Source organism: Crocodylus siamensis, chromosome 2, assembly GCF_052110815.1.
Source record: "Crocodylus siamensis isolate JL-2025a chromosome 2, ASM5211081v1, whole genome shotgun sequence".
Classification (NCBI taxonomy): Eukaryota; Metazoa; Chordata; order Crocodylia; family Crocodylidae; genus Crocodylus; species Crocodylus siamensis.
This window is the reverse complement of record NC_143396.1, coordinates 90,225,099-90,248,707: the sequence shown is the minus strand read 5'-3', so window position 1 is coordinate 90,248,707 and position 23,609 is coordinate 90,225,099. Positions and strand designations below refer to the sequence as shown.

The 23,609-nt window shown below is 42.1% G+C and overlaps 1 protein-coding gene across 1 annotated transcript in view; it reads left to right on the top strand.

Moving 5' to 3' along the window:
• The window catches only part of LOC149870487 (uncharacterized), a 293,036-nt gene that overhangs the window by 37,874 nt on the left and 231,553 nt on the right, over positions 1 to 23,609 (top strand). The window contains exon 2 of the mRNA XM_090036321.1: positions 4,216 to 4,296. The gene's annotated coding sequence lies outside the window, so the exon portion shown is untranslated. The remainder of the gene's footprint in view (positions 1 to 4,215; positions 4,297 to 23,609) is intronic.

The following is a 23,609-nucleotide window of genomic DNA, read 5'->3' as shown; positions in this document are numbered from 1 at the left end:
AAAAAAAGGGCTAAGGTCTGTTTTGCCAGTATAAATCAGGAATAACTTAACTGAATATAACACACTATAATGTAATATTAGTTTGGGAAAAGAATCAGGGCCCTCTTATTCAGAGAGGAAGTTATCAGGCCATATCATATTGCACATATTTAATATACCAGTGTACTAAGTCTCATGTACAGAAACTACATTAACCTAACATTTTTAAGGTTACAGAATCAAGTTAGGAATGGCTAGCATTAACCTTAATTTGTCCTTTTTGTGCATATGCATTATATTACAAATTTCATTATCTGTATTACAGGTATTACCTGTATTACACCGTATTTGTCCATAGGACTTCTTGCTCTTTGCAGTTGTAGGCAACCATCAATCCTTTGGATAATTGGTGTATACATAAGAGGTCTAGTCAGATGTCTGATGAATCCATTTGTGGCTGACAAGCTCAATTCAAGAGCGACACAGCTTGTTACAAGTTTTACAGATTCATATGTCATCTGAGATAGAATCCAAGTTTACAGTATTCTGTTTTCTTGTTTCTTGCTTTGCTTCCATCTTCTGTATCAAATGTGCTTCATGTTGAGCTGCACTCAGTGCCAAATATTCCCTTCAGATTGGTTGGGATTCTGCATGCTTCTCCCAGCTCTCTACACTGATTTTGAATTACTTCATATAATTTTTGCACATCATGGTACTGCCATGGACGACAACCCTACTTTCTAAAGCCATCTCAAATCTCACTATACAAAATATTGTTGGGGATATGGTCTCCTCCCATTCTCCTGACATGGCTGATTCATTGCAATCTCCCTTCTTGATAGTAGTTTCCAAGTTTTGTGTGCTCCAGTACCGCTGTGTTTGTTATTCTATCTTCCCACTATTTTCAGGATCTTACAGAGGCACCTCATGGGGAAGCTCAGTCTCTTGATGTGCCTAGCATATGTAGTCCATGTTTCTGAACCATAAAGCAGGGATGAGAGCACACAAGTCTTGTAGATACACATCTTTACCTTAGCTGATAGTTTGCTGTTATCCTAGGCATGTTTCTGTAATAACCTGAAATTCTTAACTGCTTTTCTGATTCTGTTAGTTCAGTCTGAAGACCAAGATTCCTGCTGATTGTAGAACCCAAGTAGCAAAAACTGTTAATGATGCCAAGAAATTTATCCTCCAGAGTGATGTCAGGTATTGATTCTTCCACCCTTTGGTACATCATCACAATCTTCTTGAGACTAACTGCCAACCTGAATCTCTTGCATAACTCATAAAATCTGCCCACGAGGTTTTGCAGGGAAGATTCACTGTGATTTTGAAGAAAGATTTAACAAAGCCTCATCATTTGCAAACAGGAAGTCTCTCAGTGGCAATTCTTTCATGATGGTTTTTGCTCTAAACATTGCAGTGCTGAACAAGCCTCCATCTAGTCTGGTTTGAAGATAAATACCATCATTGCTGTCCTTGAATGCATGAAGAAGCAGAAATGAAAAGTGGATGTTAAAAACCATGGTGGCTAAGACATACCCCTTTTTTACCCCATTACTGATGTCAAAGGCATTTGATTCTTTGTTTTCATACACTACAGTTGCCTTCATAACTTGATGTAATGAGTGAATAATGTTCTACAGTTTGGGTGGGAGGGGACAACCCAGTTTCTTCAGAACAGTAAAAAGAGTCTGTTGACTGTATCAATGGTATTCTATTTTCTCTACACTTAATTGACCAAAAATATCATACCAATGGTGGAACATCCTGAGAAAAAAACTGCATTGACTTTCAGCATAGCTTCTTTCACCTAGAGATTGCAAACAAGGGATCACGATGTGAGTGACAATTTTTTCTGACGATATTCAACTCTACCTTTATAGTTTAACTATACCTCTATAGTTGTCACAGTTATTTCTATTCACTTTATTTTTTTGTATAATTGTACAAACAGAGCATCTTTGAAATATTGCAAAACTGCTTCCTCTTTCCAACAGAGCGGTATAACTTCATGAAGCTTTTGAAGTAATTAATCATCAGCACATTTGTAGATTTCAGTTAACAAACAGAACTTGCCGGATGCCTGGTTCCCAGGAATTGATTTTATGGCTTTCTGCAAATCTTCTAATATTGGATCATTGTCCAAATCTGTCATAACTTCAAATTTTGGTAATCCTTTGAGCTCTTCATGTTTGATTTCAGGGTCACTGGAGTATAGAATTCCATAGTGTTCAATCCAACGCATTGTTTTTGTTTATCAGTAACGACATTTCTGTTTATGTTTCCATGTAATTTATTCCCATTACAAGCCTTTATTTTAATTTGCTTAACACTGTGTCAAACTTTAACAGTTTGGATTGAAATTGTCATATTGCATATCTGCCTTAGACTGAATGCTCTTGTAAAATTCAAGCTAAAATGTTCAAGTCAATTCTAAAGATGCAGCTTGGGGAAAAATACATTGTTTTATGTTAAAAATCCTGGTGACTTTCTTTTGAATGTTTTAGCAGCCCAATGCTTCAGAAAAAGACACTTGTAATTTGCAGGGGATAGCTTTTCCATGAAGGATGTGCCTTTTCCTATTCCCCTCAACACCCAATGCAGCAAATAACAATTTGTACACGGTTAGTAGGCTTGTGCGAAGCAGCTAGTATTCCCTTCAGATTCTGCTTCGACCAATTCAGGGGTCAGTGATTTGATTTGGTGATTCGAATCATTGTCCCAAATTGACTCAGCTGAATTTGATTTGAAGATTTAGCTGCTGCCAGAGCAGCCGGTGAGTGCAAGCTTTTTTTTTTTTTAAAAGAGCCAGGACACTGGGGCTAGGAGGGGCAGTCATTGACAGGGCTGGGAGAGTAGGTGGGGTATGGGGGCTCATGGCAGAGCCTCCCATGCAGTACAGGACAATGGGGTGCAGCAGGGATCACCGCCCCTCATATCCCCGACCTGGCAGGAACCAGTGAGTTCAGGGTTTTTTTTGGTTTTTTTTAAAGAGCCAGGATGCTGGTGCCGGGCAGGGCAGTCACTGTTGGTGCTAGGAGAGTGGGCAGGGGTTGGGGGGCACTCAGGGTGCTGGGGGAGCAGGCAGGGGATGGGGCCTTCTTTTCTGAATTGATTCAGATCTTTTTATTGGTCTCTTGATTCAAGTCAGATTCGGAGATTTGGTTGCTGAATTGGGCTGAATTTCCCCCAGATTAAATCAGCACCCGAAGCTTCACATATCCCTAATGCTCAGTTCTGACTGATTAGTTATTGACAGCTAACTTTCAAGAAAATCCAAACCACACTGGTCATGCCTAGGCTGAGCAGAACTTTTCTGGCTATCGCAGCTTTGGATCACTACAGTTCTACCAGGCCCGGGTCCAGAAACTGAAACTGAGATTCTGTCCTTCATGTGTTCTTAGAGACCCCTCTGCTGGGCCCAGGTAGGAACAAATTGCCTGATTAGAATGGAATGCGTACAAGAACAAGCAAAGGGCATACATTGGGGCAAGGATTTAAAAACTAATATATTAAGCTTGTGGGTGAAGCAGGAACCTGGGCCTCGGAACTGGACAGGGGAAATTCTAGGCTGTGAGAGCAAGGAAACTGGAAGTAGAAGTTGCAGTTGGTGACTGACATTGGGACCTTGCAGGGAAACTGGAACTAGGTAAGGAGCTGGGGAGGACTGGAACTGGAGTGGCTAGGTAAGCAGTTTGGGAAGATAAATGGGGAGAACAGCAGCTAGGGGACTGGACTGAGACTAATTAGGGGAGAGACTGAGATCAGATGTGAAACTGAGGAATAAAGTTAAGCATGAAAAGAGAGACTAAGAACTAGTAGGGCTGGAGGGAGGGAGCTAGGGGAAGAGGAGAATGATCTAAGAAGAAGGAAGAATGCAAAGAGGAGAATTAGTACCAGCTGGACCAAAAGACTGGGACAAAGAGCTGGGGGAGGGAATGGGACATAGAGATTAGACAAGGAAGAGGGGTTAGAATTGAGAACCTATGAGGATATGGAACATGGGCAGGGGGGAAGGTTTTTGATAGGACCCCTTTAGCTTTAATTTCAGAAGCAAGGTGGTGTGAATTAAATGAGACAGGGGACTGCAGGGAGAGAGACGATGTTCTCAGGCTAAAGGCAGTTGAAAAGTTGCCCTGAGAATTGTATTCTATTCCTCATGCACCTTTGCCCCAGACACCCTCTGTAATTTAAACCAAACTTTTCACCAATTGTGTGTTTCTCATTTACCAGGTGCCTGACTTGAAATTCATGGAACCTGATCTGCAGAAGTGCTGAGCCCAAACAACTGAAATAGAAGTCAAAGGGGTGGTGGTGAGTATGCCTTGAGTATATTTAGTTTTATGAAAACACTAAATACTTGGAAAAACAGAGCCTAAAGTACCTCAAGTTGGGTATCCAAAATTAGTAGGGAATTGCCTTTAATTTTTCTGCGCCTCACCTCTTTAAACAAGAGTCATTGGTTTGGCAGTCCAAGGCTTCCTCCACCCTCGTATTATAGTATTGTGCCTTATCTATGTGCATGTATGCAAATATATTTAAATAATTGTTCATAAGCCTACTGTGATAATAAATTAATTACAATTTGTGAAGTGCTCAGGTATTAAAGTGGTTTGTGCCCCAGAAAAGTGCTCCATGAAGAAATGAATCATTCTGTTTTCAGACCAGGATTTGAATAAGGTGGAGTAATTGAGGCCTAGCCACTGAATGTTCAGCAGCCAACAATATACTGAATAGCTGCTCAGTAAGTGTACACTGAATGAGGCAGGAATCCTGGAGAAAGATGTGTGTGGTCATATAATTAAAGATAGTATTGTAGTGTGCGCACAGAAGATAAGGTACCAAATTCAAGTTACATTTACAACCTCAAAACTAGCATTTCATAACTTCCAAGTACCTGATTTTGCAAACTTACTAATAGTTGGCTTTTAAAGTACGTCTGTTGCATAATTATTTAAATATATTTGCATACATGCACATAGATAAGGCACAATACTATAATACGAGGGTGGAGGAAGCCTTGGACTGCCAAACCAAGCAACACCCACAAGTACAGCCCAGCCTAGACCGATGAGCAGAACATATACACAGGTAAGTGACAGGGGCTAGGGTAATGATGAAAGTAGGGGGCCAGTGCACATATCCTCAGGAGGCCTCAAATGCCTCTACACAAATGCTCATAGTATGGGAAACAAGCAAGAGGAACTTACCCTCCTGCTAGCTGACACCAACACAGACATAGTGGGGATCACTGAAATGTGGTAGGGCCCAGCGCATGACTGGGCGGTGAATATCAAGGGCTATTGGCTGTACAGGACGGATAGGACAGGGAGGAAAGGCGGGGGTGTGGTACTCAACATTAAGGAGGAATACACATCCTCATCAATTAGCAAAGAATCAGAGGAGGGGTACTCTGAAGTGCTCTGGGTTAGAATACAAGGCAGTCGAGGGGAAAGAGACTTATCGGTGGGGGTCTACTACAGACCACCCAACCAAGGGGAAGAGCTAGACCAGGAATTCTTAAGTCAGCTCACAGAGGTACTGAAGTCTAAGGATGTCATAGTCATGGGGGACCTGAATTTTCCAGACATCTGCTGGGAAGAGCAGTCAGCAAGGTCTGACCACTCACTTAGGTTCCTAGCCAGAATGCAGGACCTCCATCTAACCCAGGAGGTGCACAGCCCCGCCAGGGGAGATGCCTTTTTGGACCTGGTGCTGGCCACGGGTGACGACCTGGTGAGGGGGCTGAGGGTGCTCGACCACCTTGGCGACAGTGATCATTGCCTGCCGGAATTCACCATCCAGTGCAAGCTGGCAAAGGCCTACAGCAAGGCATCAGCCCTAGATTTCAGGAAGGCGGACTTCAATGAACTAAGGGGAATAGTTGGGGAAGCACTGAGGTCCCAGATGGGAGGGGAGCCAGGTGTCCAAGAAGAGTGGTCGCTCCTTAAGGAGACGATCCTCCAAGCCCAAAGGGAAGTAATCCTAACAGAGATCAAAGGGGGCAGGAGGGCGCAACAGCCCCCATGACTCACCAAAAGGATCTGGGAATGTCTCCTAGCTAAAAGGGAGGCGCACAACCAATGGAAGGCAGGGGCCATCACCAGGGAGGATTATACTGCGGTTGCTCGGGGATGCAGGGGGGCAGTCAGGAAGGCCAAGGCGGAGATGGAACTGGGACTAGCTTCCCAGATCAAGGATAACAAGAAGTGCTTTTTTAAATACATAGGGGGCAAAAAGAAGGTGCCAGGTAATGTGGGGCCCCTGCAGGAAACGCTAGGAAATCTGGTCGTCACACCAGACGACAAAGCCAACGTATTTAATGATTTCTTTGCCTCCATTTTCCTGAGCAGGGACCGGAACAACCACCCCCCCGGGACCCCCTTATACCCTAGGGCAGGCACACCTAGGCCAAGGGTCAGTGAGGATCTAGACAGGGAACTTCTGGAGGGACTGGATGTATTTAAATCAGCTGGTCTGGACAAGCTCCACCCCAGAGTGCTGAGGGAATTAGCTGAGGTCATTGCGGGACCCTTGGCATGGCTTTACGAGCACACGTGGTGCTCTGGTGTGGTGCCAGAGAACTGGAAAAGGGCCAATGTGGTTCCCATCTTCAAAAAGGGGAGGAAGGAGGACCTGGGAAGATATAGGCCAGTTAGTCTTACCTCAATCCTGGGCAAGCTTTTTGAGAAAATTATTCTGGCGCATGTCCATGAAGGACCAGCAGAGGAGATTATGCTTAGGGGCAATCAACATGGGTTCATTAGAAGCAGGTCCTGTCAGACCAACCTGGTGGCCTTCTACAACCAGATCACCAAATCCTTAGATGCAGGGGTAGCAGTGGACATAGTCTTTCTGAATTTTCAGAAAGCCTTTGACACTGTCTCTCACCCCGTTCTCATTAAGGAACTGGGGGGCTGTGGTGTCAACACCCACACAGTCAAATGGGTTGCCAACTGGCTGGAGGGCTGCACCCAGAGAGTGGTGGTGGATGGGTCATTTTTGAGTTGGAGGGATGTGGGCAGTGGGGTTCCACAGGGCTCGGTCCTCTGGCCCACACTGTTCAACATTTTCATCAGTGACTTGGACAAGGGGGTAAAAAGCACCCTGTTCAAATTTGCTGATAACACTAAGATGCGGGGGGGATGTGGGCATGCTAGAAGGGAGGAAAAGGCTACAATTAGAACTAGACAGGTTACAGGGGTGGGCAGATGACAATAGGATGGGATTCAACACAGACAAGTGCAAGGTGGTGCACCTGGGGAGGAACAACCAGCACCATACCTACAGGCTGGGGAACTCCCTTCTTGTCACTGCAGAGGCAGAAAAGGATCTTGGAGTCATTGACTCCAAGATGAACATGGGCCAGCAGTGTGGAGAGGCAGTCAGGAAGGCCAACCGCACCTTGTCATTCATCCACAGATGCATCTCAAGCAGATCCAAGGAGGTAATCCTCCCCCTCTATGCGGCACTGGTCAGGCCGCAGCTGGAGTACTGCGTCCAGTTCTGGGCGCCGCACTTCAAGAGGGATGTGGACAACATGGAGTGGTTCCAGAGGAGGGCCACTTGCATGATCAGGAGGCAACAGGGCAGACCCTATGAGGAGAGGCTATGGGACCTGAACCTGTTCAGCCTCCAGAAGAGAAGGGTGAGGGGGGATCTAGTGGCCTGTTACAAACTAGTCAGAGGGGACCAACAGGCACTGGGAAAGTCCCTGTTCCCCCGAGCACTAGCAGGAGTGACCAGGGATAATGGTCACAAGTTGGCAGAGGGTAGATTCAGACTAGATATCAGGAAGTGCTACTTCACGATCAGGGCGGCTAGGATCTGAAACCAACTTCCAAGAGAAGTGGTGCTGGCTCCTACCCTGGGGGTCTTTAAGAGGAGGCTAGACAATCACCTTGCTGAGGTCGTTTGACCCCAGTACTCTTTCCTGCCATGGCAGGGGTCAGACTCGATGATCTGCTGAGGCCACTTCTGACCCTAGAAGCTGTGAAACTATGAGCACATGAACTGACAAGCGAGTATTACTGAAGGTAACAAAGCTGCTTAAAGCAGAATCCTATTTAACTTTATGAACCCCAATGTCAATTTTCCAGCCATGTAACTGGCATTTTTTGGCATTTAAGCACAGTTTGTGATTTTTTTACCCATTCAGTGTGTAGGCATGTACCTAGCCACCTGGCTACTGACATGTGTAGCATTAACCAAGCAGATATGAGTGTACTTTGGGTGAGTATAAGTCATAGAATCATAGAATCAATGAGTCGGAAGGGACCTAGACAGATCATCTAGTCCGACCCCCTGCCATGGGCAGGAAGGAGCACTGGGGGTGGCAGGGGTCATAAGACCCCAGCCAGGTGCCTATCCAGTCTCATGAAGATTTCTAGGGAAGGTGAGAGCACCACCTCTCTGGAAAGGCTATTCCAGGCTCTGGCCACCCTTACAGTGAAGTAGTTCTTCCTAATATCTAACCTAAACCTATGCTCCGTCAGCTTGTGGCCATTGTTCCTGGTGACTCCAAGGGGGGCCCTGGTGAACAGACTTTCCCCGAGTCCCTGCTGGTGGCCCCTGATAAAGTTGTAGGCAGCCACAAGATCCCCCCTCAGTCTCCTCTTGTGGAGACTGAAGAGATTCAGGTCCCTCAGCCTCTCCTCACAGGGCTGGCCACGGAGGCCCTCAATCATACAAGTGGCCCTCCTCTGGACCCTCTCCAGGTTCTCCATGTCCTTCTTGAAGTGCAGTGCCCAGAACTGGACACAGTACTCCAGCTGTGGCCTGACCAGTGCTGCATAGAGGGGGAGCAAGACCTCTCGTGACCTGTTAGTGATGCCCCTGTTGATGCATGACAGGGTGCGGTTGGCTCTGCCTATTGCTTCATTGCATTGGTGACTCATATTCATCCTGGAGTCAATCCTGACTCCAAGATCCCTCTCTGACTCTGTGCTGCTGAGAGGGTCAGCCCCTAACCCATTACCATAATGCTGGTTCCCTCTCCCCAGGTGCAGCACCCTGTACTTTCCTTGTTGAACCGCATCATGACACTCTATCAGGCAAAAATTGTATTAGCAGGTATTAGATCCCAGAGAAGGAGGAGAAGGAGGGCCCTTCCATGTTATAGCCCCCAACGGCTCAGCAGCTAAGGTAGATGAGGGCTGAAAGAAGATACCTTAACCTGGGGCTTGATGACTTCGGGAAGCCAGAGAGATGCAGGTTCAAATACACTTTGGGTGAGGGGGTTGTAGAACTTGGGCCTCCTGCTTCTTGCCATATAACTTAATTACTTAGCCATTGAAACTGAAGTACACGGGAGTTCTCCTTATTTCTGCTGGACAGTTCTTTCAGGACTTATGCATGTACAGAGCTGTGTACCTGTCCACCCAGAGGGCAGCCTACCATGTAGCTGTATGGACAATTATATGCTCATACTACATGTTAAAAACAGCTTAAGTGTCAAAAATGGCAGTTATACACCTGGAAATCTGCCATTTCTGTATGTAAAATGAAATAAGGTTCTGCCCTTAGAGATTTACTTTGTCTGGTATGAGAGGTACAAGATTATGTAAAGGAACTGAAGTGCTTGGGTAATAACTGACAATAAAAGAAATCAAAGCTAATCCTCCTATTTTTAACTATTGTGTTGCCTCATGTAATTCTGCAGTAGATAAATCATCACATCACAAGGGAAACCATAGTGAAAGAGACTTGGCTGATCTTGAACATACAAGTAGTGGTTCAGTAAGAGTAACAATCATTTCAAGTTTCCTTTGACATTTTAGGATAAAATGGAAAATAGAGGGTCAAGAATGCCACATATTAAGAAAGATAGTAGTCTGAGAGCAAGAAAGCAAGTTCTATCATTTTGTATATGAACTGGATAGATAGAAGGGTGCTGTGATAAATAAGATAGATATCCAGCGTTACCAACCAAAATTTTTTTACTGACAATCTGCAAACTTTTTACTGTGTGCATCTATGCATTCATTAATGTGCTTTTGCTACTGCATATTAAATGTAGTACCTCCAATATGAGGTACTAAATAAATGTGCATTCAGCTGCTCTAATGCACAGTAGCAAAAGTGCATGCTTTTTTAGTGATGCACAATGTGCAATATCTTATTTTTACTGTGCATTAGTACATTAGCAGTTTTTGAAGTGATGCTTTAATGCACAGTAAAATAGGCTACAGCACATTAAAGCACACATGTAGACATTCCCACTGAGAACCAGACTTTTTTTACTGACATGTTTTTTACTGATATATGTTTAACATAATGTAAATGGAGCCCTTCTTCCAGGCCCTGGACAGCAGTTAGAAGGTCTGGATTCAAATGTAAGAGTTTAACACAAATTTCACCGTGCACTGTGCTGCCCCATCAACCCCACTCTGCAGCCTTGGCCCCTGTCCCAGCATGGATCCCCCCCCCCCATGCCTCTCCCTCCTCCCAGCCTTGTAGCTCCATCCTGGCTGTGCTGTCCCCTCCCTGTCCTGTCCAGGGCTGTGCAGCTCTGCCTATGTGCAAGGCTAGCAGTGTTATAGGGAGGCAATAAGACTTAGAAGCAGTAGCACATGACTGGGGCAACGGAGGGCTTACAGCCACTCAGACACCAGGTAGTACTGTCCTGAAGTGTCTGTCAGCATCTAGCCTTATTTAGAAACTGGATCTTTAATCAAACTACCCATTGCTTAGTTTTTTTATGGACAGCTCCATTTTTTTAAAATGATCTTTGTGGACAGCCATTTTAGCCTTCTAAGTTTATGGATACTTGGCAACCCTGTACATCTCTATTTTGGGCAGTGTGTGGTCTAAGGAGTTCATGGGAGGGGAAAAACAAGCCAAGCAGCCCTAGCAAGAATTTCTAACGGGTTCAAGAAGTGCCACTGAAGAGAAGGGAGCTAATGATTTCTTAATCTATTTAGCATATTGGTACATAACTGACCAGTGACAAGTGATGACATAGAGAAGTACAGTAGTCTTTAACTTTGAGAAAACTCACTTTATGTTGCAACAGAGAGCTGCAATAACAGTTGTGGTGGTGGGCATTTGCTTGAGATTAATGACTGGTTAAGAGGAGTTGATGGCCCAAAGCTCAGCTGAGGGCCATTAACCACAGCCGGTCATTAATTCCCAGGAAATGCTCTACAAGGAAGTTATTATTGCTGTTATGGATGAAACTGAAAAAGACTCACATTTGTTGAATAGTTTCTTTTATCAGCAAAATGGTTCTATTGGTACAAATTGTGCATTCCTAAAGAACTAATGCCTTATACTTTAGCCAATACAATAGTTTGAATCACCCTTCATCTATCATTCATTTTATAATCTCTTACATTTAGAGGACTGTTAATATTTTCAGTGAAGCTAAGCTATTTATTCTGTCCTGAGCAAGAAAATTAGCGGGGCAAAATCTGGGAAGCGAGCAAAAATTAAACCTTGTAAAACTATTGAATTGGTGCAAAAGAAAGAGTTTTTGTTCAGGTAGCAAGGAGGAAAGGGACAGCTATTTAAACCCATCTGCTAGATAAAGGACGGCTGCCTTTACTACAGACTATGCTCCTCGCTGATACACCAGAATTGCGTGATAGGGACCTAATATTCAACTTTATGTTGAGCACAAAACAGAGCACAATGAGGAGTTAGAATAAAACGCATGACTTATCCCTATGGATTAGAGAAAGGAGGGAGGAAAAGAGAATTGTTGATAAGGAGTACTTGCTAAATGTCCTTTTTCTGGTAAAAGACTACTTGAAAAATCTGAAAATAATATGAATAAATAATAAAGCTCGTTTAATGAGCTTTGGTTCAAGCGCCCTGCCACCATCTTTAAACATAGGAATGCTGATATGTGAGAAGCAGGAGGCCGCTGGAGCACGGTCATTGCCACATTCCAGCAGACTCGATTAATTGAGTCTGCTTTGGCATGCTGGAATTCCAGTATGTCAGAGCAGCCTCCATGCTCATGTATAGATGCCCTCTGAGAGCAAACTGAATAAGGCCTTATGTTTCCAACGCCCACAGGGCCGGGAGTGCTGTGCCAGCTGCAAGGGCAGCTGTCTGCCTATCTCAGGGAGATCAAGGCCCATCCCAATTTCCAGATGGCAGTAAATGTTCAGTAAAGCGTCTTGTGTATATGCGCCCAGAGATAACCAAATAGAGCTGAAGTGTAGCCAATGCAATAATACCTATCCAAGTAGGCAAAGAGCTGAAAACAGTAAATCTGGGAAGTGTGAAAGGCCTCTTGGACTTCAAAATTCCACAGTTACCATATCTGGGATGTCTACATATGCCATAAAATTCAGCTGTGGAATTTGTAATTTTGCTGCAACTAAGCATCTTAGTCCCTTTTTAAAATAATAATGAAGGCTGTATCAATGAGTCTTTTCAACTATGAGCAAAAGTTGCATGTGTTTATGTGAATGTTGGAAAGGGAGAGGGAATGACAGGTATTTTCATGGCAGTAGAATAAATTAATTTGGCCACAAAATTTAGGGATTTCCAAAAACTGGTTCCATTGTGCTTCAGAGTTCATGGGACCCTGTTTTTACTATACTTTAGTGAATACTTTGGAAAGTAGAATTGTGGAATTACTAATTACTGCTAAAGTTACTACGATGGAATAATGTTATTGAAGGCAATTATTATTCTATCGTTTCCTATTAGTACCAGCACAGATGCTGCTACACATGAGCTCCACTCAGAACAAGAACTGGGAAACCTTAAGCAGCCAGCTTAATCTCCCTGATCTGTACAACAGCTCCAAGCCTGACACAATTCTAACGTGTCACTGATTAACCTAAGCGTCTTCTCCCTTGGCTTTTCCTGACAGCTCCCCTACGCCTTTGAAGGGGCAGCAGGCACAACATAGCTGGCCAGTTGCAGTTTTCAGTGCCTTGACATCTTCTGCAAGGCAAAAAGGGGAAAGATGTAATTAAATTTGTTTTATCAACTGGAAACAGGACATGGACCACATAAAGCACAACAATGTTCACACTGAAATCAATTGGACTTTTTCCATTGACTTCAACTGTATCAAGTTATGCCCTTGGACAGGAATGAAGAATTGCAAAAATCGTATGTTCAGGATTAGTTTTAAGTGAGCACTTTCAAATGAATGTTACATGTCTTTAGTTTTGCATGAAGTATGCCAGGAGCTGATCTATTTATATCATAACACATACTGGTATTGTTTTAACCTTTATCTGGAAAAGCAATCTTTGTTTCTTTTGGCTGAAATTGCACTGACGGAAATTACTGTTTGTAATGCCATGCAGTTAGTAGTTGTTAGTGCAAATGAGGAGCGAACATACCGCATTGTTCAGGAACTTCATGCATAGCTATGTCAAACAGGAAGTAATACTTCTTAAAGTCCTTATCTATAGTCATAACTAGCCGATTCTGTTATTTTGGATAAGCTTTTGCTAAAGCAATAATGTTACAGGACTCAGCAGTTTTACAGAGCAGTATTGCTCTAAATTTCATACTATGATTTTTAAGTTGTAATAACAGTGCGTGACTTAAAATTCCTGTTTCTTCAATTCCACTTTAATATACCATCTTAAATGGCATTTTAACTTTCTAGCTTTTGTCAAGGAAAGAGTCTTGTATGGTAAGACAAGTTATTTAAGAACTAGAAAGTTGAGAGAGCAAACATTTCAATTGACAAAAAATAAGATAAATATTTATTTTGGTACTTTATAAACACAAGGGGTTATTTCACTGTAAGCTGTGACAAGATATAAACTGGTAATACAACTTCATTTACATCAGTGAAAGCCTGCAATTCCATTTTAGTGATCTTTCTTAATCTTTTCCATTCATTGCTGGAAAGTTGTTGTATAAGCCTGAAGAACCTGAGTGTTACAAATCACTCTTCATTTTTGTGGGTGCTGGATTGCAAGTGCAATGAATGGTTTCAGAAATGATTGCAATTGAAGTTCTGCCTCACTGGTTGTATTCACTGGTGGTCAGACATCTAAATGTAAGTTAAAAATTAAGAAAAAAGGATCTGACCATGCAATGCTTCTGATCAGGCAGCCAGACTTCCCACTTAAGTCAATACAACTGTTGAAGAATTATAAGCTTGTACAATTAGATAGTATAGAATAAAGAGCAATTGATCAGTGAAGCAGGGGTAGCTTTAGAAGTGGGTGGACTGTGTTATGTTATGGAGAATGCACTGGAACCTTATGTTCCATGACTTACAAATGAATTGCTACTTCGTTAGGAAATCATTTCTGCTGTACACAGGTCTAATAAAACAGTAGACTACAATACGCAGACAAGGTTCTTTGGCAAATCTCATATCTTTTATTAGCCCAACTAAATAGCTGGAAAATTTTTTCTTAGCAAACTTTTGGGTTTAGAAATCCTTCTTCAGGCTGAGGAAGCATCTGCAGTTGGTGTGTGCTCTTCCTGGATGGAATGAATAGTAAAGGAGCCAGAGGCTGATATGCATGCAAGAAAGCCAGTCAATGAAGACTGGCTCTCTTGCATGCATATCAGCCTCTGGCTCCTTTATACCCTCAGTAAGGTGAAAAATATTTGACCAACAAGCAAATATTATTTTTAAAGTAGGGAAAAACGTTTGACGTCCTTCTCGCATGAGGGCTTTTTTCCATGTGATTTAAGAGAACTACCCCAATTGGAAGGGGCAAATGCAGCTTACATGATGGTTCATAGTAATGAATATATGTAAATATTGAGATTTAAAAAAAGGGCACTTTGTACCTTAAAGCTTGTCTAACATTTCTGCCACCTAAACAGTTCGTCCTATAAAAGATCTCACAAAGAACCCTTGCCTCTTGTACATTTCCTGGCCCATCATAGTTATGAAAACACCCCAAGCCTCCTCAGAAAATATACTTAGACAACAGAAGAATAGGTATGAAAATGAATATTATTCAGTATTTCTGAAACCATGAATAATGCTAAATGCAATATTTGCTATTGTGTTGATATTTACTAATAGGAAGTGGAATTGAAAAACTGCAATAGATTTGGGTAAGTCAGGAGATGATGGCAACTGCAAAGAGTCAAAAGACTGGAGGATGATGGCTTCTGATTTTTTTTTAGACAAACTTGAAGTTCAACCTTTGTGCAGAAAGCACATGGCTTTGCATAAAACCACTGTTATATTTGCTATGAAAATAAAAGAATGTCTCAAAATGGCCTGGAAAATCTTGTACCTTTCCCTTGTATTCAAACATATTTCCTGTTCCTGAACTGCATTTTCATATCATATGTCAGAAAGATTTTTCTAGATGCCAGCTACCTGTTTAATATTAATGCTTTTTAAAATTAGATTTGACAAAAAATAAGTTCAAGAGATGTATTTTTATTGTAATCACATTCATGATTTGAAGATCTTTTATATTATGCTGCAGTCTTCCTTTAATGTATATTTCATATAATGTCTAAGTCAGCTATAAGGGCCAAATTTGTTAATGTGGTTTTCTTCAGTGAAACTGCAAACGTAATCTAATATGGCTAGAGACTGCAGTATGTGCAGAAACATGATTTAATTATAATTTGCACCAAAAAAAGAAAAAAAGAAAAAAAATATAAAACAGGTTTCATTATAAAATTAACTCATAAACAGTACCAATGGCAGAGTTTATGCTAGAAAACAAGATTCAGAAATTAACATATCCACTGAATTATCCCCTTTCACTATATTTCTCAAACTTTTATAAACGATGCATGGAAATATAATCTTTAGGTATGCAAACAATTAATGCAATGTGGAACACATCATGATGCATCACAGTAAAAGCTCAGAAAGCTATAGAAGTAATTACTTTTGTGTGGTTGAGGTGTTCTGGAAACTGAGCATCAATTTTCTAGTTTTGACTCGTATCAAGACCACCCCCAAGCAACACTTAATTGAAACAAATCCCTATGGAGTCTCTATTTATCATTTAGTTATAAATGTGGCAGCTAAAACAAACTAAATATGCAAATTAAATGAAGACTGACGATACACAAAAACATGCACAGTTTGCACTATATTTTTATGTGGTTTGCATTCAGGAGTGGCAATTGATCCTTTTGAAAAAAAGAAAAATGCTTACAAATAATTCCTGAAAAACCTTGTCTGTTCTAACCAAGATAGGGTATTAAACCAAAGGTAAATCTTGACTGCTCAGAAGGTTTGTGACTGTCTTCCTATTGAAACATTGCTGAAAGGCTGTTAATGTAAACTGAGGACCAAAGACAGCAATATTTACTAACTTACATAACTTTCTTTTCTTCTGTTCTCCTGTGTTGATGGAGTAGAAGCTTTATGAAGGCCTTGATTTTAGTCTAGTTACTGGCAGCTGTTAACACATATTTGGAAACATTCAGCCATTACTTGTCACATGATCCTTAGCTTATCAATTGATACAAGGTATGATTTTGATCTATATCATAAAGCTTAAACAAGAATAATTTGACTTTAGAACCAAAGTCAAAATCTGATTAAAACTGTGATATTGCTCTAACTCTCAATACAATGTTTGGAAGAAAGTGCTATATCAGTTTATCTGATTATTAGGACTCTAGTATAAAGAAGGTTTGTCCTTTTTTAGATGAATTTAAAGTCTTTTAGAAGCATACTCACAAAGCATTGAATCATTCAGAATATATTTTTCATAACAGATAGTAAAGATAAAAAAGAATTTTATATTTTGTTTCTATATATCAAAATATCAAAGTTTTATGTATTTGAAAGTATTTTAATATGGTTGGATGTGTTTTAAATTTACCTTTATGTGAAGACAGAGACACTCATAAAGTTGTCCCTCTGTTTACTACCCACATAGCTGCTATATATTGTAAGAAGAAACTTTAAAGACTATGTGCAAATGAGGAGAAAGCAGATACCTCAGGTTCTCTGTTCCTGCTGCCCTGACCCCAATAAAGGTCCAGAGAGTGAGGAAATTCTTGTCCTTTACTGCTCAACCACAGGAGAAAATGTTGTTTTCAACACACCATGTGGACATGTAGTAGTTTGTTACTCCCTTGTGCGTTCCCTTTCAGTAGAATAACAGTGTTCTTGACAGAGTTCGTCGGTATCTGACAGCTATTACAGTAGCTTTTTTCTTTGACTCTCCAGCAAACACTCCTGAAAAGAAGTGTGAAAGTATCTAAGTAGATAGCCGCTTCAGTGATACCTTAGTGTATCTGGGGACATTTCTGGATTACAGGTAGAAGCTATTATACTCCTTGAATGTGCGCCATGTAGCATGTAGACTTGAATTGCAAAAAATGTACTGCTAACAGTAATACCTGCCTTCTTACCTGTTTCTTTGCAGGCACAGATGCAGCTGCTGAACAGCAGTTTTGATATCTGGTAGCTGAACAGTTACTAAGGGCCTTGTTAGACCTTATGCCAGGGGTGGGCAAAATGCGGCCCTCAGGCCGCATGTGGCCCACCAGGGCATTCTATCCAGCCCGCAGGGCCCCTAAAAAATTTAGAAAATTAATAGTTATCTGCCCTTGGCTGCCTGTCATACAACCCTCAATGGCTTGCCAAAACTCAGTAAGTGGCCCTCCACCCAAAATAATTGCCTGCCCCTGCCTCATGCTGTAAGCCAAAGAAATGCTAATCAGCTGAGTGTTGTTTGGCTTGGTGGAGCAGTTGCACAGTAAGGTGAAAAACCTGGTCCGACTGTCCTTCACCTGCACAGCTGTGGAAGCTAGAGGCTTGGTGAGAAGGGGCAGGACTAGGAGCAGGACATGCTCCCACTGGGGAGAGAGCAGGCCTATCACAGTATCAGAGGCAGTGAGACTAGAACAACCTGGGGAAATAAGTTCCCTGTGGCACTCTGCTCTCATTGAAAGTGACACAGTGGCTCTGCACTGAGAGTGGGGTGTAAGCCCTGACAGGCCTGCTCTCAGCATGGAGCCGCTGTGCCATTTTCAGTAAGACCAGAGATGCCCAAGACTGCAGCCCTGCAGTTTACTTGTCGTGAGCTCCTAGGGGCCTGATCCTTCTTTTGCCAGAGCTCAGGTGCCCTGCCTGTGGTGCTGCTGGTGGGACCAGAGCTGGTCCGGGCTGTGGTAGGAGGCACCGTGGCCACTGGGCGCTCTGGGGAAAAAAGGATCAGGCCTCTTGAAGCTCAGGTGGTGCCTGGCCAACCAGCTAACTGCCTGGCCAGAGGGGTGTGGGGGGGCAGGCACCACCTAAGTTCCAGAGAAATAAGGATTGGGCCCCTTGGAGCTCAGCTCATTCTGGGATACTGGAGGACTTCAACTTGGGTGGAATAACTCTGGAAGTGGCCACATAGTAATGGAACATGAACAAAATGAGGTGAATTGCCCTTGTGTGGCATAACTCGAAGTGGAACAATGAGTGCTTTAAGCCATTTAGAGGTGTTGATGCGCAGTCAGTCCAAGGATTGAGAGCTCCAGAAGCCACCTCAACTTATCAAGTAACAAGGCCCTTTGTCAGCTAAGGAAGCTCAACAACCTTAAATCAGTGAAATTGAGAACATGGTAGAAAGGATTACATGGCTCAAGAGACGAACGTATGATCTTCAGCTATGGTTAGGAGAAACAAAAGAGAGCATTGGATATAAATGAACTGTTGCAATAATCACAGCTGATGTGGTCTCAGTGTAGTAGGCACTTGATGAAATATAGCATGCACTTCAAACCATTACAGGTCTCACCACAGAAACAAGCTAATAGAATTGATTATTATGACAACATTATGCAATTATTGTACTGAATATTCACATTTCACCACATCAAAATGACACAATAGGAATAATGGAGAGCCTTCCATCCACATTCTGGGAATGAGGTATGATAATAGATAAATCAGTAGGTTTCATAGACTGAAGACTGGTATTTACCTAGTTAGAAATGGCCAACTTTTTATTGACTTCAAGAAACATAACTAGCAGAAAACATAGGAGTGCAATAAGGTGCAAATCTACCCTGCCTTCTGCAAACACAGGGGCCCATATGATGTAAGGATGCTCTTATGCCATGATTTGTCTCTTGTCTTGACTGCAACTTGTGTGGCCTAGTGGATCACTTTCTGATCAGTTGGACACCATTTCTAACATATTCTTTTGCAAAATAGAAATTCTGCCTTCAGGATTTATACCTGTGCACTCTGTAGACGGGGTTACTGAGGCTTTTCTCTGTCCTATACTTAGATGGATAGGGTAAAAATAGGGAAAAACTCTATTCTTAGTTTCAGTCCCAAAAAGCAGAAACACTTAGTATAAGCATACACTACAATATTTGTAAAACAGACAAGTAAGACATTGGTAGGGAAAAATATACATTTTCAAGCATCTAAGGCATCATTATGGAGAATAAAATAAAAATGTAAACTATCAAATATACTTGGCAATGTCTTTTTAATACTAGTTTTTAAGCTGATTCAAATTCACCTTGGTTAGAATTACAGGCTCTTCTTGCATGGCAAAGAGTGGACTATACTCAAGGGTCCTGTCTGGATGTTTGAAATTCCAAGGAAGCGCCCTGTAATTCCAGTAGAGGTAAACCTCAGAACTGCTTTAAACTTATTATGGACTGCAATCCTAAAATAAAGAGTTATGTTTTTAAAGTATAATTTTAGATTTAAAAATAAATAATCAGAGTCGTCCCCACATCCTCATACAGTAACAATAGACCAGAGTGTTATTATGGTCATTGTTCCACTGTGTGAGGTTCTTATTAGAAGACTAAATATGTTCAGGTGAACAATCTGATCATTTGAATCCACATTTAGCAATTTGCCCTGAAAACACTGACCAATGTTTAGCATATAAGGGCCTATTCCTGTTATTTTATGTAGGCCAGAAAGCATTGGACTACCCAATAGAAGCTGTGATTGTCTATAGGTTTCCAGACAAGGCCCATAATGCACATTTTTAGCACTTATGTCAGTTCACAAGTGTCAAAATCACCTCTTTCCTGTACTCCTTTTTTATTACGATTCTAGATTTGACTGGAGTGGATTTGTGTTAAGCCCTCAGCCCATCATATGAGATAAGACTAGATCCAAATTAACCTTACTGGCACCTAAATAATGCCTTGGTGCAATTCAGACACCTATCCCAAAAAAAATGATCCAGATCACCCTCCCCCTAGCTAACTATGGGCTAGTTTGAGGGAGGGTCTCAATTTCTTATGTTGAAACTGAGCTTCTAGGCAGATGAGTCAGAAGGAGAACCAGCAGGATGAAGCCTGACTGTACCCTGATAGAATCTAGAATTCCTTATGGCAGGGGAGAAACATAGGTCCTAGTTCCTGTTCCCAAGGGGAGAAACATAGGTCCTAGTTCCTGTTCCCATGGTTCTTTATACATTTTAAATAGTCAGCAGTGGTTAATAAAACAGAAACATCCCCGTGTATCTCACCTCTTCCTCTAAAAGAACAATAGTTTGTTACTGGCGCACATCTGTAGTAACTTGCTTCTCCGACAGAGGCCAGTAGGTTTGGACATGGTTTTACTTATTCTCCCTCTTCCACATCTGTTAGCTCACAGGAGCACTGTGGATACTGTGCTGTACCCTAGACTGAGAGTCAAGATCCCATAAATTGAGCAAAGGCATGGTGGGAAGTGCAATACCTCTGCTTAGCTGAGCTGAATCCAGGGCATAATCTACACCTACGGATTCTGAATTTTATTTTCCATTTCTGCACTCCTATTAGTGTCTTCATTTGTAAAAGTTTATGTTTATTATTAGCATCAGTAATGCAGTTTTAAACAATGGTTTTAGATCTAATTATCAGCTATCTATAGGATATCTCAAAGATTGTCATGAATAGGGGCTAGTTGGGTTAACCGGGCTATTGGATTAACTATGGATCTTAACACAACATCCTGCCAGGGTTCTGGTGTGTAACACTGGCCATTAATATATGTGAGAAATTCTCATCTTGGGGGACACCATAAAAGTAAGAGAGGAAGATGCTTGACATGATCTGCAATTAATTACTTCATAGAGTGTTTTCTCATTTTAGTTTACCAGGTCAGTATTACTTTACTGGGACATAGTTACACAAAAACATGTTCATGTGAGGATGTCCTTTTGAATCAAGTCAAGAAGAATCAAGCCAAGTAGAACAATTTGCATGAGACAGGGGTAGAATTGAAACTGAGCACTATGTCTGAAAAGAGACTTAGCCAAGAGAAGCTGTGTGTAAAAGCCAATCAACTGAATTTATTACAAAATAGAGGGAAACATTTCCAGGCTATCCTGTTAATTTGGTTTGATTCAGATCATCTTGTAGACAGAAATTTTTCATGTTTTATTGTTATTCAGCAAAGAGGATGAAATCCAAAAATAAAATTTAGAATATAGAATCCTTTTTGATGTGCTGTTCACTAGGGCTGTGTGAAGCTTTGGGTGCTGATTTGATTCAGAAGAGATTTGACTCTATTTGGCAGCCAAACCCCCATATCCTAATTGAATCAGGAGACCAATTTAAAGTCCGAATCAGTTTGGAAAAGATTCAGAGAGCTTCAGAGATTCGGGCAGTCCTTGCTTGCTGCAGCAGGGAGCTGGATCTGGACTCTATGCTGGGAAGTAGGGGATGGGGGAGGGGAGGCTGGAGGAGGGAGGAGCGGTGAGGGGACCATGGGGGGACCCCTGCCAGGTCCCATCCCCTGCCTGCTGCCCCAGACCCCCTGAGCAACCCCTATTCCTTGCCCTCTCCCCCAGCCCCACCTTGGCTGTTCTGCCTGCCCTAGCTCCTGTCTCTTTAAGAAAAAGCACCTACTCACCAGCTGCTGCCAGGTGGGGGGTAATCCTAGTTCTTTAAAAAAAAAAAAGCCCTGGTCTCACTGGCTGCTGCAGTGGCCTTGGAGCTTCTGGGGGCTCATGGCAGTTCCCCCCATGCAGCATGAGGGGAGTGGGGACTTCCCCCACTAGCCTGGTAGGGGCCGGTGAGTAGGGCCTTTTATTTTTTTTTTAAAGATCTGGGAGCTGGGGCTGGAAGAGTATGTTGGAGATGGGGGCTAGGGACATAACCCCCTACACAGTGTGGGGCAGTGGGGGGCAGTGGTGATCACCTCTCTGCCTGGCAGTAGCTGGTGAGTGCTGGGCTTTTTTTTTCAAAGAGCTGGGAGCTGGGGCCAGGTGGGAAAGCCATCGACAGGGCTGGAACAGTGGGCAGGGGATGGGGCCAATTCAGAGAGTTGGTCGATTCGGTAGCAGCTGAATCTCCAAATCAGATTTGGCCAAATTGATTTGGGACAGTGATTTGAATCACCAAATCGAATCACTGTCCCCCAAATCAGCTGAATCCAAATCCAAAGCGAATACTAGCTGCTTCGCACAGGCCTACTGTTCACCATTATTTGTTGGGCAGTCAATACATGGAAAGTCTTATAATTAATTATTTTTATGTCTTTAAAATATGGATTAGTCAGCAAGCTCCTTTCTGGAAAACTCTAATTACAAAGCAGTTCAGTCTGTCTGTAGCATGTTTTTAATTTCCAACAATGTATTCCATCAAAAAAATCATCTGACATTTGGCTTTGTGGAAATATATAAATTGTAACAGGATGCTGGCGTGCTGGGATTCTAGGGCTGGCAGAGGCAAGGACAGGCTGGTGAGATTGTTGTCTGACATGCAGGGTGCTCAAAAGAACTCCCATTCAGTGGGAACAGCGTTTAGGCAACCGGGTCAGCTTCTAAAAATCTTAATAACATTGGGAAAAGAACAGCATATAAATGTTATGCTAAGTAATAAGTAAATACTGATCTAAATTGTGGCTAGTATTTACCTATTCAGAAGTTAAATTTATTATCCTTTAAAAATGCCTGGGTGGTTATAATAATATTAATCTCATTGCTTATGTATTATTTCTTCCAGAATTTATGAAAAAATACCCTATTCTTTAATACTTTAAAATATATGTTAACATACCAGCTTGTAGCTGCATTTTAGCCAAACTTTGTTTTAAAGCCTCTTTCAGCTCCCACTGAAGTCCATTGGCTTTCATAGTAGTAGGTTCAGCAGCCAACTAATACTTTTAAACTTGACTTTTCTATACTGGAATTTTATCTCTGTGCTTTAAGCATCATTGTTGTGCTTCTATGGTTTCTTCCCATTTTTAACTAGGATGCCCAGTTGCACACAATATTGAATAAATGATAGCAAAAGAACTGGAAATGAAGGCATAAGCAGCTAGATCCACAAAAACTATGGTGATGAGTATTTTGTTGCCTAACTCCATAACTTAGATTCTCAAGACTCCTACTCAGCTGTTGCCTAATCCTGAAGTCCCTTGCTATCTATGGGTGCCCTGGAATGGGGTAAGGGGTAGCTCTAAGTAAAGCACTGTCATGTCTTAAAAATGCTTAAAAATGCTTACACCCCATGCTTAAAATTGGTGGCGGGGGCGAGCTTTAGTTCAAGCAATGAGCTTTAGTTCAAACATCCACGCCACCATTTTTAAGTGTGGGGATGCTGATACCCAAGATGCAGGAGGCACACTCCAGCAGACTCAGTTAACTCTAACTAACATCAGAGCAGCCTCTGTGCTCGTGTAATGGCACCCTGTGTTTCTGATAGTATAATCCTAAATCCTATGCCTCTGTGCCCTAAAGTTTAGTGACTAGGGCACACTCTGGAGATGCAGAATATCTGTATACATACTGTTGATATCCAGA